Genomic DNA, 13,717 nt, shown 5'->3' with positions numbered 1-13,717 from the left:
CCAAAAAAGTTGGGACACTTTGTAAGATCTACGTAAAAACAGAATGCAATCATTTGCAAATCCCATAACCCATTTCATTAGAAAATAGAAAACATATCAAATGTTTAAACTGAGAAAATGTACCCTTTTAAGAAGAAAAAGATTAGGTAATTTTGAAATTGATGGCAGCAGCACATCTCAATAAAGTTGGGACAGGGTCATGTTTACCATGGTGTAGCTTCCCCTGTTCTTTAACCACTTGCCGACCATTAACAGCACTTTTACTGCGGGCAGCCGGCATTGTATAGGCAAAGCGATGTACCCGTATGGAATGCGGATCCTCAGGAAATGGTGATCATGTGATCACTGTGTGATCACATGATCACAATGTCAACAAAGCTGTTATGAATGAATTTCATTCATAACAGCTTTGTTTCTCATACTAGTGAGCTGTGATTGGCCCACAGCTATCATATGGTACATGGGCCAATCACAGCACCCGGTACCATGTGATTAGCTGTAGCCAATCATAGACCACTAGTATTCAGAGCTACCATGAACTTAACCCATTCATGACAGCTCAAAATATTGCTGGTACAATGATCTTATTTTCTTCTTCTTTTTTTTTTTTTTTTTCAACATGCTGTCACCAGCCAGTGTACCTGATCACCGCCACACCAGTCAAATCATGACGCTGTACTGCGCTGGAGATGGTATGTAAAAATTCCTCATTGTGACAAACTTCAAAAAACCTGCGATACCCATTACTAAATACCTCAGACTATCTACTTTCCAAATGGGGGATATTTGTACTGTCCTGACATTTTAGGGCCTCAAGAAATGAGATCTGCTGCTAAGTAAATCAATATTGATCAATTTTCAAATATATATATACCATAGTTTATGGACGCTATAACTTTCTTACAGACTAAATAATATACACTGATTTGGATTTTTTTTTTTACTAAAGACATGTAGCAAAATAAATTTTTGCCTCAAATAGTGAAGAAATTAGATTTAAATTTTTTTTTTATTGGATGTTTTATAACAGAAAATAGAAAATATTTTTTTTGTCACAATTTTCAGTAATTTTTCATTTATATAATTAAAAATAAAAAACCCATTGGTCATCAAATACCACCAAACGAAGCTCTATTTGTGTGAAAAAATGATATAAATATAATTTGTATACAGCTTTGCCTGACTATGCCGTTGCCAGTTAAAATAGCATAGTGCCGAATGGCAAAAAATGGCCTGGTCATGAAGGGGGAACAATCTTCTGTAGCTCAAGTGGTTAAACAATGCTGTAAATTTCAGGGAACTGAGGAGAGACGTTTTGTGAGAATAATGTTGTCCCATTCTTGCCTGATTTAAAAACTGTTAACTCTAAATTCTCAGTCTTCTTTGTCACACTTTTTCTTTTAAACCAGACTCTTCTACTTAACTGAACGCTGATAACAAGCCGGACGGTCCCTCTTCTTTGCAATAGAGGGTTACCTTGCATTGGATGGCACAGTGGACCGTGTTCATAGACAATGATTTTTTTAAATATTCCTGAGCCCTGCAGTGATGTCCATCACAGAATCATGCCTGTTTTAAATACAGTGTCATCTGAAGCCCCAAAGACTATGGGCATTTAGTATAAAGTTGTGGCTTTATCCCATGTGCCCAGGGATTTCTCCAGATTCTGTAAATATTTTGATGTTATTATGTATTGTAGATGATATATTTAAAGTCTTTGTAATTTTACATTGAAGAACATTTTTACATCCAGCTTTTCACAGACTGGTGTACCTCTGCCCATCTTTACTTCTGAGACACTGACTCTCTAAGATGCTCTTTTAATACCCAGTCATGTTACTGACTTGTGGCGAATGAATGTAATTAGTTGCAAAATGTTCTTCTTTGTTAGTACAATTTACAAGCTTTTTGTTGCTCTGTCATCAATTTAAAAATTAACTTTTTTTTTTTAAATGGTACATTTTCTCAGTTGATATGTTTTCTGTTTTCCAATAAAATATATGGGTATAAGAGATTTGCAAATGATTGCATTCTATTTTAATGCAGATTTTGCACAGCATCCCAACTTTTTGGGGATTGTATACAAGTGTGTGTGCGTGAAAAAAAAATACATAGATATATATCTATCAGAAAATTAAGTCTGGCTAAATCACTTCAGGCAGGCCCCTTTTGCAGCTATAGTTATGTAAAATATTTTAAAAAGTGCCTTTATTGTTTAAATTCCAGTAATACACTCTCTAAAATCAGAGCCACTAGAGGCCAATCTGCTGACTAAAGATTAGTGCTGCTCAAGGGCTCTGGGCTTCAGCAAAATGGCAGCCTCCAGCAAAAAGAAACAAGAACAATGCTGAAGCCAACTTACAGCATACACTAGTTTTGTTAGCATAATTATTAACGTTGAATTTATGTTCCTTGCTTCTTTTTTTTTTATAATCAAGTTGTTATGGGTAAAATTCTGCTTCAAGTCCAAAATTAGATGGTCTACAACAGCCTTTCTCAACCAGGGTGCTTTGAGGTTTTTTCAGGGGTGCCTTGGCAAAATGTCTAAAAATTGCCCAAAACTTGTATGCAAGCCAGCGGGTGGAACAAGCCTGACTTTTAGTTACGCAAAGCCACATGTATTCATTGTGCGCCATTATGTCCTTCTAGCCGCCAGCATCCTCACAACCAATGACATCATCAGTTGATAAGGAGGATTTCAGCTGCCTGCACAACATCCTAGTTTGACCCTCCCCTGCCCCTCTCCATCAGTGTTGGGGTCACATTAGCTCAGTGATGGTGAAAAACTGAGGGAGAAGAGAAACACTGGAATACTAGTCAGTACCAGTGTGCAAAAGTGTATTTGTTTTGGAAGTATAAATCACCTCTAATGTTGGGTGTCCTACATGTGTGGTTGTTGCTGCAGTATATAAAACTATTAGAATAGTTTTTCACATTTTACAATGGGGTGCCTCAAGACTGTCCATAATTTTAAAGGGTGCCTTGCATGAAAAAAGGTTGAGAAACACTGATCTACAGTATGTTCTCTAATCTGGTACAAAAAATATTTAGTGCTGACTTATTGAAAACTGAACAATTGCAAAATATCCACACAACTAATAGCAGGTGGTGGTCAGAGAAAGGGAAACAAAGAACAGGCTGACTGTGGAAGAAGAATGTTAAAGTAGCAGACCACTCAAAAATAAAGCTTTGTGTGGTTGTGGTGGAATGATTCACCCACTGGCTGGTTTAATTTTTCAGGGGCTCCAGTGGTTTAAACTTTTGCTCAGCATTCCCTCCCATCATTTTTATTTTCATCTTTACTCCATATCTGTCACCTGTTAACCCACATGAGAAGAAGACACAACAGTCATTCAAATAAACCATTGGGCCTCAGACTGCTTTTTAATGTTTAAATGTCAGTTGAGGAACATTAGGTAAAACAAACACAAACTTTTGCTAAGCTTTAAAGTGTTTCTAAACCCACAACAGTAAAATCAGTCTGTATATGAAGTAAAGCATGCTTGTTCTACTCAGTGTGGAACCCAAGGTTAATCCTCTGCATTGTAAAAAAAAATCATGTTTTCTCTGATCCTCCCCATCTTCCAGTGCCCTCCTCTTAACTCTTGATAAGGCATATCATGTGGAGTCACTCTGCACATGCTCAGTTTGGTGTGTATTGCTAGAGAGGTGTGTTTTTTTTTTTTCTTGGTAGAGTGCATGTGATCAGCACAGGGCCAATCAGCACTGTCCAGACAGAGGGTCAGGGTACTGATAAGGTATTGATCAATTTATATTTACTAAAATGATTGCATTTCCATGTTCTGTGTACTGTGGGAGACCAGGTATAGTGAATGCAGGGTTCTGGGTTTAGTAGTACTTTAATGAGGTTTCTTAAATCAGGTGGAGTACTGTTCATTTCAACTCAAGCAGTGTTTAATAATGATGTGACAAGTGTACTAGTTTTCTTTTTTAGGCTTTCTTCTATTTTCATCTCGTGATTCAGCCAGCAACTCTGAAGTTCAAGTTCTCCAGCAGAATGTATCAGCCTACATGGATGAGACAATCCATTTACCACTGGCAGGGGTGCTTACATTGATTAGATTTTATTTATTCATGTAAAACCTTTATCTCAAAAGAGAGAAATGTTTGCCGTAACTGTTTATAAAGTGTTAGCTGGAGTTTGGCTTCAGTTTATTTGTATTCAAATCTGCTAATACATTTAACTCCCATCCCCCACGGATTGATAGAGCTGCTGTCTGCTGTGTCCTGGCTCATGCCTTCAGAGTGGTGTCTCACTAATACTGGAGGTGTGTTACTGGCCAGTTCACAGGTGAAAACAAGGAAAAAAGCCAGAGAACGGAAAAATGATACAGCCACCACATCTAATGATTGGTAAGTTGCAATATAATAAATTTTTGGTTTTTGGGTTTTTGTACTGTCACCAGTCAGTGTCCCTGATCACCGCCACATCAGTTATATGATGACTACACTGGTGACAGTATGTAAAAAAAAAAAAAAAGTGAACATTTTTAAAATTTCTTAATTTTCCAAAAAATTATGACAAAAAAATTACAACTTCAAAAAACTCGCCATGCCTCTTATGAAATACTTACTGTCTACTTTGCAAAAAGGGGTCATTTGGGGGATATCTGTACTGTTCTGACATTTTTGGGCCTCAAGAAAGTAGATTGGCTGTCAGTACTTCAGGATTGATCAATTTTCAGATATATCCCATAGTTTGTGAACTTTATAACTTTCCTACAGACTAAATAAACACTGATATGGGCTATTTTCACCAAAGTAATGTAGCAGGATACATCTTGGCCTAAATTTCTGAAGAACAATTATTTATTTGCAAACTTTTATAACAGAAACAAAGAAAAACTTGTTTTTTTTTTTCAAAATTTTCGGTCTTTTTTTGTTAATTTAGCAAAAAATTAAAAACCCAGTGGTGATTAAATACCACCAAAAGAAAGCTCTAGTTGTGTGAAGAAAATGATAACATTTTAGTTTGGGTACAGTGTTGCATGACTGCACAATTGTCATTCAAATGGTGAGAGCGTTGAAACCTGAAAATTGGTCTGGGCAGGAAGGGGGTAAAAGTGCCCTGTATGGAAACGGTTAATACAAGAGAAACCGCAGCTTGGCATTGCATGTCATTATTAAGCTTGTAATCTACCAGAACTCCCAGATCCTTCTCCACCATTGATTCCCCCAGTTGTACCCCCCCCCCAGTATGTATGATGCATGCATATTCTTAGCCCCCAAGTGCATAACCTTACATTTCTCAACCTTAAACCTCATTTGCCACATAGTTGCCCAATTAATCTGTGCATTGAGGTCGGCTTGTAAGTTGAAGACATCCTGTAAGGACATTATTCCACTGCACAGCTTGGTGTCATCTGAAATGAGATTTATAAGCCCAGACCCTATAATGCTTATAAATATATTATAAAGTAAGGGTCCCAACACTGAACCTTGGGGTACAGCACTGACAACCCTAGACCATTCAGAGTATGAATCATTAACCACTACTCTCTGAATACCATCTTTTAGCCAGTTTTCTATCCATTTACATACAGATTTTTCCAAGCCCGTAGACTTTACCTTACACATTAGCCGTGTGTGGGGAACTGTGTCAAATGATTTTGCAAAATCCAAGTATACCACATCCACCGCCACCTCTGTCCAAGGTTTTGCTCACCTCCTCATAAAAAGAAATCAGATTTGTTTGACAACTTCTGTCTTTCATGAATCCATGCTGTTTGTTGCTTCAAATATTTTTTCCCAGCAAGAACTCATCTATGTGGTCATTTATTAAACTCTCCAGTATCTTCCCAACTATAAAAGTTAAACTAACAGGTCTATAATTACTTGGTAAAGATTTTGACCCCTTTTTAAATATTGACACCACAATTGGCCTTACGCCAATCCAGTGGTACTATGCCAGTCATTAAAGAGTCCCTACAAATGAGAAACAATGGCTTTGAAATGATAGAGCTCAATTCTTTTAAGGACCCGTGGGTGTATGCCATCCGGTCCAGGTGTTTTATTCACTTTTATTCTGTCTAAATATTTTTAGATCATATCAATTGTGAGCCAATGTGGATCATCTGGAGCTGTGTCAATTACCATGCCCATTATGGACAAGAGCTCCCCCATGCTCCTTTGTATACACAGAGCTGAAGAAGTTATTTAATAAATTTGCCTTCTCTTTGTCCCCAGTCACCCACTCTAGATTATTTTGTAAACGGCCTCCATGCTCGGACCGGATGTTTTTACTATTAATATATTTGAAGACTTTTTGGGGGTTGGTCCTGCTATCTTTTGCAATCTGTTGTTCATTTTCAATTTTTGCGGCCTTTATTTCCTTTTTCCTATTCTGTTATATTATTTGTAATGTTTAAACGTTTATAGCGTTCCTTCATTTTTATATTTAATAAAAGCTCTTTCCTTATTACCTATAGCTTTTTTGACTGTTGCTGTAAGCCACATAGTTTTGATTTTTTGTCTTTTAAACTTGTTGTCCGTTTTGCAGTGTGTTCACATACAGTCTTTTTGAAGAACTCCCATTTCTGTGTTGTGTTTATTCATGCCAATATTCCCTTCCAGTCTTGGAGAGCAGCTCTCAGCCTTGGAAAATTAACTCTCTTAAAATTGAACGTTTTTAATTTTCCCATATGTACTTGTTGTTTACAGCTAACAATAAATGAAATCATGCCACAGCTTTAAGCATGTCAGAATGAGATCAACTGTTGGTCAAAAGCACCGTTTATTGAATTCTGAATGATCTTGGAATCGCTTCATGCTGATATCAAAAGTAAACTCATTGACACAGCCCAAAGCCCATTGACACAGACATGAAAACTGTTACCTGGTCTAGTGCATACTGACTGAAAGTACAACACTAGCATGGTTGACAAGGAAGTTATGTTCTGAGATGTACCCATGTCTGCATAGTTGACTTCAACAACAGGCTACTACACAACCCTTGCAGAGTGACTGTGACAACACGTGGCAGCTCTTTCTAAAGGAAGAAGTGAGCCAAATGTGTTACTGAGTAAGGGATTCTGTGTTTCATGCCACTGTAACAGAAACTGACATGTTTTGTTGCACATTAAGATGCCATTTAATTTACTTAAAAAAAAATGTTTGCTTAGTACTGTGCATACACTATTTTGGTTTACTACAACACTATATAATTTATGCTGATGTTGATGAATAAATAATGGTCTGTATGGAGTTTGCAGAAGCTTGAGGTTGCTGCCTGAAAATTCTGTGTGAAGGTGCTACAAGAAAACCAATACAGTGTGAATAATTTATCTGCTTGCTTTTTAGTTTGAGTTACAATTAAACTGCATTGTAAGTAGGTGCTAGGAGACCTTTTCTTATTTAGTGTATGATATACCTACACCATGTTTCAAGGTAATACAGTGAAGGAAATAAGTATTTGATCCCCTGCTGATTTTTAATGTTTGCCCACTCACAAAGAAATGATCTGTCTAAAATTCGAATGGAAGGTGTATTGTAACACTGAGAGACAAAATAGCAACAAAAAATTCAAAAGAAATGCATGTCTAACAAATTATGCGCTGATTTGCATGTTCATGAGGGAAATAAGTATTTGATCCTCTTCACAAAACATGACTTAGTACTTGGTGGCAAATCCCTTGTTGGCAATCACAGAGGTCAGACGTTTCCTGTAGTTGGTCACCAGGTTTACACACATCTCAGGAGGGATTTTGGCTCACTCCTCTTGGCAGATCCTCTCCAAGTCTTTAAGGTTTGGTGGCTGACATTTGGCAACTCGAACTTTCAGCTCCCTCCACAGATTTTCAATCAGATTAAGGTCTGGAGACTGGCTAGGCCACTCCAGGACCTTTATGTGCTTCTTCTTGAGCCACTCCTTTGTTGCCTTGGCTATGTGTTTTGGGTCATTGTCATGCTGGAACACCCATCCATGACCCATTTTCAATGCCCTGGCTGAGGGACTAAGGTTCTCACCCAAGATTTGATGGTACATTGCTCCATCCATCATCCCTTTGATGCGGTGCAGTTGTCCTGTCCACTTAGCAGAAAAACACCCCCAAAGCAGAATGTTTCCACCACCATGTTTGACAGTTGGGATGGTGTTCTTGGGGTCATAGGTAGCATTCCTCCTCCTCCAAACACTGTGAGTTGAGTTGATGCCAAAGAGCTTGATTTTGGTCTCACCTGACCACAACACTTTCAACCAGTCCTCCTCTGCATCATTCAGATGTTCAGTGGCAAACTTCAGACGGGCCTGGACATGTGCTTTCTTGAGCAGAGGGACCTTGTGGGCACTGCAGGATTTCAATCCTTGTTGGCGTAGTGTGTTACCAATTGTTTTCTTGGAGACTGTGGTCCCATCTGCCTGGAGATCATTGACAAGATCCTCACGTGTAGTTCTGGAATGATTCCTCACTGTTCTTATGATCATTAACACTCCACGAGGTGAAATCTTGCATGGTGCACCAGACCTAGAGAGACTGACAGTTGTTTTGTGTTTCTTCCATTTGCGAATGATTGCACTAACTGTTGTGTAGGTCTACAATCTTGTCCCTGACATCCTTGAACAGTTCTTTGGTCTTTGCCATGGGGGAGAGTTTGGAATCTGATTGTTTGATTGCTCCTGCGGACAGGTGTGTTTTATACAGGTAACAAAATGAGATTAGCAGCACTCCCTTTAAGAGACTGCTTCTAATCTCAGCTTGTTACCTGTATGAAAGACAACTGGTAGCCAGAAATCCTGCTGAATGATAGGGGATCAAATACTTATTTCCCTCATGGACATGCAAATCAGTGCATAATTTGTTAGACGTGCATTTCTTTTGAAGTTTTTGTTGCTATTCAGTCTCTCAGTGTTACAATACACATACCATTCGATTTTTAGACTTATCATTTCTTTGTGAGTGGGCAAACATTCAAAATCAGGGGATCAAATAATTATTTCCTTCACTGTATGTCTGGGCTATGGGGTAGAGTGGCAAGACGGAAGCCTTTTCTTATGAAGATAAACATCCAAGCCCGGCTAAATTTTGCTAAAACACATCTGAAGTCTCCCAAAAGCATGTGGGAAAAATGTGTTATGGTTTGATGAAACCAAGGTTGAACTTTTTGGCCATAATTCCAAAAGATATGTTTGGCGCAAAAACAACACATCACCAAAAGAACACAATACCCACAGTGAAGCATGTTGGTGGCAGCATAATGCTTTGGAGCTGTTTTTCTTCACCTGGAAATGGGACCTTACTCAAGGTAGAGGGAATTATGAACAGTTCCAAGTACCCTTCAAAATTGATGAAAAGACAAAAAGAAAACTGGTCTGGGAGGCTGCCAAGAGGCCTACAGCAACATTAACATCTGATGCTTTGGAAGCTCTATGCAGACCATGGCTTTTGCTGTAGGATGTGACTAAGAAAATGTAAGGAAAAACCTACTAGAACAGCTGAACTTTATTTGGGGTTAATCAGAGGCACTTTAAATGATGGCAGGTGTGTACTGACTCCTATTTAACATGATTTTGAATGTGATTTTTTTGTTTACTCCCCCCCCCCCCCTAAAAGATTTCAGTTTGTTGTACAGTTTATAGGTTACATTAAAGATGGAATAAGTTCTGAAATGATTTATCTTTGTTTAATTTTTTTACATCACAGAAACCTGACATTTTAACAGGGGTGTGGAGACTATTTATATCCAGTGTGTGTGTGTATATGTGTATGTGTGTATATATATATATACATACACACACACACACACACACACACATATTCAGTGCTGCCTATTTTTGGTGCAGACGCTGTGATACTAAGCAGTTGTGGTCACTAAATTTTTTTCTTCGATATGTGATCTTATTATTACCTTATGTTTCCCCCTCTCTTGTGGATGGCAGACCTCATTTATTGAGATGCACCAGTATATTCATTCAGAGACCACATCACCTAGGGTAATGGTTTGTCAATTCTTAGGGATCAAGTGAGGTGGCAGTTGAAGAATTATCTAACCAACAAGACCAGACTTTATTAAATTGAGCCGGGCAGCCCCTATTATGGTAAGTATCTGGGTACAAGGGTAAAACTGAGTTAACCAATTTCATCCAAAAAGAGACCAAGGCAAGTTTGTAGTTTTAATTCAAAAAAGTCCCTTCTATTATTCTCAGCCTTCTCTAAATCTCAAAATTCCTTTTCTTGAATGTAGCCACTCTCCCTAGCTCGTTTCTGGGATGAATTAGGCCCTGTTCACACCTGAGTGCACTAGAAATGAGCATTTCTGCCCATGTTTCAGCAAACGTGAAAAACTTGTCACACGTTTGCAGTGCCATTATTTCCTAAGATTTGCCATTATTTCTTAAGGACATCCCAAACACAGGAATCACTTGCCCCTTTTGGCATGCATTTTCCACGTGAAAAATGTACCATGCAAAAAGCACGTGGCTCAGTGCCAATATTTGCTCTATGAGCTTCTGTAGCGCATTTTTGAGGTGGAGAGAGGCCCATTCAAAAGTAGGGTGCTGTTCCAAAAGCATGCTAAAAAAAAAACACCTAAAATGCAACTCATTAGCATTGTTCAATTGTACCTTAGGGACTATGGACTGGGATGTGTAGTGTGTATAGAGCGATGCACATGACTGCCACTATCATGCATTGATCGTTCCAAACAATTGTAAGTGAGAGGGAGATGGACAGGTTTAGGAGCTCATGGAAGACGTTACAGAGAGGCAGAAAAGCACAGTAAGAAACCGTTTCTTGAATTACAGAGCTGTATGGTTTAGGTGTTTGTAGCTGTATTAGTGCACTTGCAACAAGAACAATTAGCAACCCTCATCCTGCTTTATTGGTAGGATGTGAAAACCATTGTTTTCCACTCTTACAATGCTGGGTTTTTACTTCAGCAACAAGTCAGAACATGGGGGTTATTAACCGGAGGTTTTTTTAGCCAGGCTTGTGGGGGCCCCAAAAGACCTACAGGTTAAAACAATTGCATTATTTCAGGACAAAATTTAAATTTTTCAGGACAAGCTTTCAAGGTGTGTCCCCTTCTTTAATGCAAGAAGTCCTGCTTGCGCCTGGAAGATGGGGACACACCTTGAATGCTTGTCCTGAAAAATTGGATTTTAGTGCATATAAAAAAGTATCACATACAGTATTCCATTGCTCTTAGGGCCAGTTCACACCACACCTGCATCAGAATCACACAGGAATGCGTTGTGTATTTCTTTGCGATTCAACCTGCATGCGAAACGCACTGCTTGTGTGATCTGCAGCGGGTGGTTAAAAAAGTTAACACCCCAAGTGCAGGTTGCAAACACTTGCAGCGGATTGCATAGTACTTTTGTACCTTGCGATCCGGTTACAGTATGCTTTAAAAATTAGTGCATGCACTACTTTTGATGTAGTGTGGTCCGATTTTAGCCGATTCAAAATAAATGGGATTAAAATTGCACCTTACAGAGATGTGTGCAATTCTGATGCTGGCAAGGTGTGAACTGGCGCTAAGAGCCATAATGGTCCCCAGCAGCATACAGACAGCAATAATAACCTGACGGGTTCTAATCCACAACTACAGGTGAAACTCGAAAAATTAGAATGTCGTGCAAAAGTTCATTTATTTCAGTAATGCAACTTAAAAGGTGAAAATAATATATGAGATAGACTCGTTACATGCAAAGCCAGATAGTTCAAGCCGTGATTTGTCATAATTGTGATGAGTATGGCTTACAGCTCATGAAAACCCCAAATCCACAATCTCAGAAAATTAGAATATTACATGCAATCAATAAAACAAGGATTGTACATAGAACAATATCGGACCTCTGAAAAGTATAAGCATGCATATGTACTCAGTACTTGGTTTGGGCCCCTTTTGCAGCAATTACTGCCTCAATGCGGCGTGACATGGAAGCTATCAGCCTATGGCACTGCTGAGGTGTTATGGAAGACCAGGATGCTTCAATAGCGGCCTTCAGCTCTTCTGCATTGTTCAGTCTTATGTCTCTCATCTTTCTCTTGGCAATGCCCCATAGATTCTCTATGGGGTTCAGGTCAGGCGAGTTTGCTGGCCAATCAAGCACAGCAATCCCACGGTCATTGAACCAGGTTTTGGTGCTTTTGGCAGTGTGGGCAGGTGCCAAGTCCTGCTGGAAAATGAAGTCAGCATCCCCATAAAGCTCGTCTGCGGAAGGAAGCATGAAGTGCTCCAAAATCTCCTGGTAGATGGCTGCATTGACCCTGGACTTAATGAAGCACAGTGGACCAACACCAGCAGATGACATGGCTCCCCAAATCAACACAGACTGTGGAAACTTCACACTGGGCTTCAAGCATCTTGCAGTGTGTGCCTCTCCATTCTTCCTCCATACTCTGGGTCCTTGGTTTCCAAATGAGATGCAAAAGTTGCTCTCATCAGAAAAGAAGACTTTGGACCACTGAGCAACAGACCAGGTCTGTTTTACTTTAGCTCAGGTAAGACGCTTCTGACGTTGTTTGTTGTTCAGGAGCGGCTTGACAAGAGGAATACGACATTTGAAGCCCATGTCCAGGATCCGTCTGTGTGTGGTGGCTCTTGATGCACTGACTCCAGCCTCAGTTCACTCCTTGTGAAAGTCCTCAACACTTTTGAATGGTGTTTTCCTGACAATCCTCTCCAGGCTGCGGTCATCCCTGCTGCTTGTGCACCTTTTTCTTCCACACTTTTCCCTTCCACATACCTTTCTATTAATGTGCTTTGATACAGCACTTTGGGAACATCCAACTTCTTTTGCAATCACCTTTTGAGGCTTTCCCTCCTTATGGAGGGTGTCAATGATGGTTTTCTGCACAACTGTCAGGTCAGTATTCTCTCCCATGATTGTGATTCCTACTGAACCAGACTGAGAGACCATTTAAAGGCTCAGGAACCCTTTGTAGGTGTTATGGCTTAATTAGCTGATTAGAGTGGGACACTTTGAGCCTAGAATATTGCACCTTTTCACAATATTCTAATTTTTTGAGATTGTGGATTTGGAGTTTTCATGAGCTGTAAGCCATAATCATCACAATTATGACAAATCACGGCTTGAACTATCTTGCTTCACATGTAATGAGTCTATCTCATATATTAGTTTCACCTTTTAAGTTGCATTACTGAAATAAATGAACTTTTGCACGATATTCTAATTTTTTGAGTTTTACCTGTATAACTAACTTTCCACTGAATAAAACAAACATGCTCAAGCCTGAAAATGCATGAAAAATGACCAAAGATGCTGCAAACTTACCCTTGTGAGAAATTGTCAGTCCAAATAGCAACATGGTATGCCAATGAAGGATGATGGATGCTGTGCTGTGTGAATGGGCCCTGAAAGTCAAAAAGCTAAATGTTTCAAATGGTAACCATGGCACATACAAGTACAACTCCTAATCTTTAATGCATATGGAAAAAGAGAAGCCATTTTGTTAAAGACAAACTCCAGACAAGAATGAAATGTATATAGTGTGTTGTGCATTCGTTACCTCAGTCCTCTGACTTCAGCCCTGTCTTCCTAAGCCGTCCCTCACTGTAATGGATCCAAGTCACAGCTTCCTCTATGAGCCCAGATAATGTTCTGCCTGGGAGCAGACATTTTTCTCGCTCTTTATCCTCTTGGTCCCAGTCCCCTCACTGCCCCTCATGGTTTCTCCTGCATCATCAACCTGTGAGAGGGGATCCGGCCACTGGAAGAGTCACCTTCAACAAT

The 13,717-nt window shown here is 39.3% G+C and overlaps 1 protein-coding gene across 2 annotated transcripts in view; it reads left to right on the top strand.

The window, feature by feature from the left end:
- Positions 1-2,012, top strand: part of TWNK (twinkle mtDNA helicase) — a 44,916-nt gene extending 42,904 nt beyond the window's left edge. The window contains exons 7-8 of one of the 2 annotated variants that reach the window (XR_016313582.1): positions 633-692; positions 1,410-2,012. The gene's annotated coding sequence lies outside the window, so the exon portion shown is untranslated. Of the gene's footprint in view, positions 1-632 lie in introns of both variants that reach the window. The other variant, XR_016313581.1, reaches the window with a different exon arrangement.
- Positions 2,013-13,717: the final 11,705 nt, after the last annotated feature.

The sequence above is a fragment of the Staurois parvus genome, unplaced genomic scaffold, assembly GCF_062004578.1.
Source record: "Staurois parvus isolate SC_StPar_1 unplaced genomic scaffold, SC_StPar_1.0 ptg000303l, whole genome shotgun sequence".
Lineage (NCBI taxonomy): Eukaryota > Metazoa > Chordata > Amphibia > Anura > Ranidae > Staurois > Staurois parvus.
Note: the sequence above shows the minus strand (reverse complement) of the source record. Positions and strands in the feature narration are given on the sequence as shown.